Source organism: Nerophis ophidion, linkage group LG13, assembly GCF_033978795.1.
Source record: "Nerophis ophidion isolate RoL-2023_Sa linkage group LG13, RoL_Noph_v1.0, whole genome shotgun sequence".
NCBI lineage: Eukaryota > Metazoa > Chordata > Actinopteri > Syngnathiformes > Syngnathidae > Nerophis > Nerophis ophidion.
This window is the reverse complement of record NC_084623.1, coordinates 32,024,243-32,030,242: the sequence shown is the minus strand read 5'-3', so window position 1 is coordinate 32,030,242 and position 6,000 is coordinate 32,024,243. Positions and strand designations below refer to the sequence as shown.

General features: G+C 39.0%; 1 protein-coding gene across 4 annotated transcripts in view; it reads left to right on the top strand.

The window, feature by feature from the left end:
* Window positions 1-2,550: 2,550 nt before the first annotated feature.
* Window positions 2,551-6,000, top strand: part of LOC133564450 (sorting nexin-19-like) — a 62,891-nt gene continuing 59,441 nt past the window's right edge. For 2 of the 4 annotated variants that reach the window (XM_061918784.1, XM_061918783.1), the window contains exon 1: window positions 2,553-2,682. The gene's annotated coding sequence lies outside the window, so the exon portion shown is untranslated. Of the gene's footprint in view, window positions 2,683-6,000 lie in introns of all 4 variants that reach the window. The other 2 variants (XM_061918785.1, XM_061918786.1) reach the window with 2 other exon arrangements.

Sequence of the window (6,000 nt, the reverse complement as noted above, 5' to 3'; positions counted from 1 at the left end):
CCGACAATGGCTCCGATGTGCCTGCCTCCACGTCTGCCACGGATGTGGCCGTGCCATGGTCCTCCTCCTCGCCGGGCGCATCCACCTCCACGTCGGCCACAGATGTGGCCGTGCCCCGGGCCTCCTCCTCGCAGTTCCCATTCGCCTCCACGTCGGTCACGGGTGTGGCCGTGCCCTGGTCGTCCGCCTCGCTGGGCGCATCCTCCTGCCCGTTGGCCACGGATGTGGCCTCTTCGAGGTCCCCCGCCAAGAATTGTGCGGCAGTGGCGTTTCATTCGCCGCCACCACCTGACTTGTCCCCGGTGAATTCGGGGACACACAACCTGGCGACCCTCCACCATGTCCTCCCTCCCTTCACTTTTGGACTGTATTGTTGTAGGGATGGGGAAGGGGGGGGGGGGGGTTCTGTGTATTTTGTGGGACATCTATGTATTTTGTGGGACAGCGTGGCGCAGTGGGAGAGTGGCCGTGCGCAACCTGAGGTTCCCTGGTTCAATCCCCACCTAGTACCAACCTCATCACGTCCGTTGTGTGCTGAGCAAGACACTTCACCCTTGCTCCTGATGGGTGTTGGTCAGCGCCTTGCATGGAGGCTCCCTCCATCAGTGTGTGAATGTGTGTGTGAATGGGTAAATGTGGAAGTAGTGTCAAAGCGCTTTGAGTACCTTGAAGGTAGAAAGGCGCTATACAAGTACAACCCATTTATCATTTATCATTTATCTGGGATCTGTCCCTTAAAGGGGGGGGTAATGTTATGATCCGCTGCCCAGATCATATATTGTTTTGATTTTCTGAGTCCTTTTGTATTCTTGGTTTGTTTTGGACTCTTCTGATTCTTAGTTTTCGCATTTCCTTGTTTGGAAGGAAAGCTGGCGTGTGCAAGCTGGCGTGCACATCACTTGTGCACGCCATCTTTCCGAGACTCTTTTGTTAGCGCAGGCAGCATGAAGCAGGGCTTTTATTGTGAAGATAGGAAATGTGCAGTCGGCCTTTAGTGTTTTGACGGAAGGGACGGCGCGAATGTCTGTTGAAATAAAAAGTGTTTCTCGCCTTCCTCTCTTTCATTTTTTCATAATAATGAACTGGCAGCAGCCAGCGTCATCTCACAAGACCCTCGGGTGCCGTGAATGTCAATCAAGCAAGCTACGAAATTTGCCGCCAATGTTTTTCTTGTAAAGTGTATGGAAGCTGGATGAATTAGATGCCAAAAACCTACCACTTTCATGTGGTATTGTACAGAAAGGACAACTTTTTTTCTCCTCCATTTGAAAATGTGGGCATTATCATCATTACTGTCTGATTCCAATCAATGCAAGTCATCAGAATCAGGTAATACACCAACTTATATACTTGTCTTTGTGAAAGAAAGACATCTATATGTGTTACACATGCTTGTATTATCATTAAACACATTTAACTTGTTTACAAAAATGCTTCTTTCATAAATAAATAAATATAAATGATATATATAAATGAGGTAGATCCCCTCGAGTTGGTCAATTGAAAAGTATCTCACCTGCAGAAAAAGTGTGGGCACCCCTGATTTAATCTCATAAAACACCAGCAACACAATAGCAGATAAGGGATTTTCCATATCCTACTAAATGTGTCTAAAAACATTTGAATCGCTCTCACTTGCCCTCGCCTGTTTTTTTTTTTACTTTTTTTTTTAGTCCTTCACTATCAATGTCCTCATCCACGAATCTTTCATCCTCGCTCAAATTAATGGAGAAATTGTCGCTTTCTCGATCCTAATTTATCTTACTGCTGGTGGCTCACATTGTAAACAATGTGAGGATATGAGGAGCCCTACAACCAGTGACGTCACGCGCACATCGTCTGCGACTTCCGGTAAATGCAAGGCTTTTTTTATTAGCTACCATAAGTTGCAAACTTTATCGGCGATGTTCTCTACTAAATCTTTTCAGCAAAAATATGGCAATATCGCGAAATGATCAAGTATGACACATAGAATGTACCTGTTATCCCCGTTTAAATAAGAAAATCTCATTTCAGTAGGCCTTTAAATCATGCGTTTACTTATTCAAAACATTTATTTGTATTACTTTAAATCATGCATCTAAATCAATTCTGTTTGGAGTCAAATAGTGTACAAATATGAGTGTGTAAATGTTCAGTCATCAGGTCATAGTCATCAATGAAGGGTGAAATAAACAAGAATAATCCAGTTGCTTCCATCTAACCTTTGCTTATATTATGAAACACATTTTACACAAATAAAAAGGTAAAGACTGAGCATTTTAGTGTGCTACTGGCCGTTTTGTATGCTCAAGTGCTTTCACAACTTCACAATCACAAATACAGCACGGCAAAACGCAGTGCACTCAGTCTAAGTACGGAAGTCCACTAACTGAGACACAGAACAAAAACACAGAACGTAGGGGGAACTAATTTGTCCAAAAAGGGCGGAATACGAATAATAAATTTAACAATATTACACTACAGCATCCGCACAATAACAATGGAATAATTTCTGAAGAGTACATTTACAAACACCGTTTATAACGATGTTTTTTTCTTTTTTTTACATTTGTCAGTTTTTTTCCTGTGGTCGCGATGGGCGTGTCGTCTTGTGATTGACGTCACACTACAGGAAGTAAACATTAGCTCATAGTTATCTTTGTGATCGAAATAGCGCAGATATTATTCTATTTTACGAAGGTAAGACCCAATTGTTCGTCATAGTTTGGCGTTATTCAACGCAGAAACCATATTATTATAATTAATACATATGTTCATACTAACCAGTGTCGTAGTTTGCCTCGTTGCAGAGAGAGGCGATTGGTGTATAAACCCAACATTTAGGAATATGTAATTATTAAAACACATTTACCGAATATTAAGACGTGTATCTAAATAGTGTATGTTTCAAACAATTGACATTTGCCAACATGTAATTGCTGTTTGGCAGTTATGTAGTATAATATCACCGCTAGGTGTTAAAACCACATCAGTATTTAAAAATAAAAGATAAACAGGGGAGTTTGGGTCATATTGGTTCAGTACGCCCATATAAGCAATGTAGCAGTTAGCTCATCAATGCAATCTTTTTTCTTTGAGAGGCATCCATCCATCCATCCATGCATCCATCCATCCATGCATCCATCCATCCATTTTCTACCGCTTATTCCTTTTGGGTTCGCGGGGGGCGCTGGTGCCTATCTCAGCTACAATTGGGTGGAAGGCGGCGTACACCCTGGACAAGTCGCTATCTCATCACAGGGCCAATCAGATTGACAGACAACATTCACACTCACATTCACACACTAGGGCCAATTTTAGTGTTGCCAATCAACCTATCCCCAGGTGCATGTCTTTGAGAGGCATTTGGAGCCAAATAAAACATAGCGACAGTGTTGAACAAATTGAAATCAGGCTGGTCATTACAGAAATAATTTTCAAAGTGCAGCACGCAGGATAAATTCGGCCCGCAGCTTGTTTTTGTTGGCTCACGGCATATATACGCGATACATTCAGTATCAATTATACACACACACTGTATATCAGGGGTCACCAACCTTTTCGAAACCACGAGCTACTTCTTGGGTACTGATTAATGCGAAGGGCTACCAGTTTGATACACACTTAAATAAATTGCCAGAAATAGCCAATTTGCTCAATTTACCTTTAATAAATAAATCTATATATATATAAAACATGGAAATTTCTGTCTGTCATTCCGTCGTACAATTTTTTTTCCTTTTACGGAAGGTTTTTTGTAGGGAATAAATGATGAAAAAAATACTTAATTAAACTTTCTAAAAGAGGAGAAAACACAAAAAAATTAAAATTACATTTTGAAATATAGTTTATCTTCAATTTCGAGTCTTTATAATTCAAAATTCAACTGATAAAAATTAAGAGAAAAAATAGCTAATTCGAATCTTTTTGAAAATATTAAAAGAAAATTTAGGGAACATCATTAGTAATTTTTCCTGATTAAGATTCATTTTAGAATTTTGATGACATGTTTTAAATAGGTTAAAATCCAATCTGCACTTTGTTAGAATATATAACACATTGGACCAAGCTATATTTCTAACAAAGACAAATCATTATTTCTTCTAGATTTTCCAGAACAAATTTTTTTAATTAAATTCAAATTACTTTGAAATAACATTTAAATTAGATTCTACAGATTTTCTAGATTTGCCAGAACCTTTTTTGGGAATTTTAATCATAATAAGTTTGAAGAAATATTTCACAAATATTCTTCGTCGAAAAAACAGAAGCTAAAATGAAGAATTAAATTAAAATGTATTTATTATTCTTTACAATAAAAAAAAAAATACTTGAACATTGATTTAGATTGTCAGGAAAGAAGAGAAAGGAATTTGAAAGGTAAAAAGGTATATGTGTTTAAAAATTCTAAAATCATTTTTGAGGTTGTATTTTTTCTCTAAAATTGTCTTTCTGAAAGTTTTAAGAAGCAAAGTAAAAAAATAAATGAATTTATTTAAACAAGTGAAGACCAAGTCTTGAAAATATTTTCTTGGAATTTCAAATTCTTTTTGAGTTTTGTCTCTCTTAGAATTAAAAATGTCAAGCAAAGCGAGACCAGCTTGCTAGTAAATAAATAAAATGTAAAAAATAGAGGCAGCTCACTGGTAAGTGCTGCTATTTGAGCTATTTTTAGAACAGGCTAGCGGGCTACTCATCTGGTCCTTACGCTACCTGGTGCCCGCGGACACCGCGTTGGTGACCCCTGCTGTATATAATCACCTCTAACACAAACCTAGCATGCTGATGTTTTGTTCATATAGGTTTGTTTTTCAGAATCACAATCACTTTTATGCTGCCACACAAGGAATTTGACTTGGTAGACAGTGGTCTCCCCGTTCAAAGCAAGAAATAAAAGAACACACAACTACCAGATAGCGCAGCAGTGCTAATTCTCAGCATTTTAGTTTTACTCATAGTCAATCAATGTTTACTTATATAGCCCTAAATCATTAGTCTTCATCATCAGCAAGATAATGTGGTTATAGTGTCCACGCGCTTTGAGGACCTTGAAGGTACAATACCCGAAACCAGTGAAGTTGGCATGTTGTGTAAATTGTAAATAAAAACAAAATAGGATAATTTGCAAATCCTTTTCAAACTATATTCAATTGAATGGACTGCAAAGACAAGATATTTAATGTTTGAACTGAGAAACAGAATTTTTTGGGACAAATAATCATTAACTTAGAATTTAATGGCAGCAACACCTTGCAAAAAAGTTGGCACAGGGGCATTTTTTACCACTGTGTTACATGGCCTTTCCATTTGTTTGGGAACTGAGGAAACCAACTTTTGTAACATTTCAGGTGGAATTCTTTCCCATTCTTGCTTGATGTATAGCTTAAGTCGTTAAAATTGGTAAATGTTTCATAATGCGCGACACATTTTCAATGGGAGACAGGTCTGGACTACTACCTCGTGCAGTTTTACTACAAAGCCACGCTGTTGTAACATGTGCAGAATGTGACTCGGCATTGTCCTACTAAAATAAGCAGGCACGTCCATGATAACGTTGCTTGGATGGCAACATATTTTGCTCCAAAATTTGTATTTACCTTTTCAGCATTAATACTTCCTTCACAGATGTGTAAGTTACCCATGCCTTGGGCACTAATCACAGATGCTGGCTTTTGAACTTTGCACCTAAAATGTTTCGGATGGCCCATTCCGTCTTTGGTCCGGAGGACACGACATCCACAGTTTCCAAAAACGATATGAAGTGTGGACTCATCAGACCACAGAACACTTTTACACTTTGCATCAGGCCATCTTCGATGAGCTCGGGCCCAGCGATACCAGCAGCGTTTCTGGGTGTTGTTGATAAATGGCTTTTGCTTTGCATAGTAAAGTTTTAACTTGCACTTACATATGTAGCGGCAAACTGTAGTTACTGACAGTGGTTTTTTGAAATGTTCCTAAGCCCATGTGGTGACATCCTTTACACAGAGATCTCGGTTTTAGATGCAGCACCGCCTG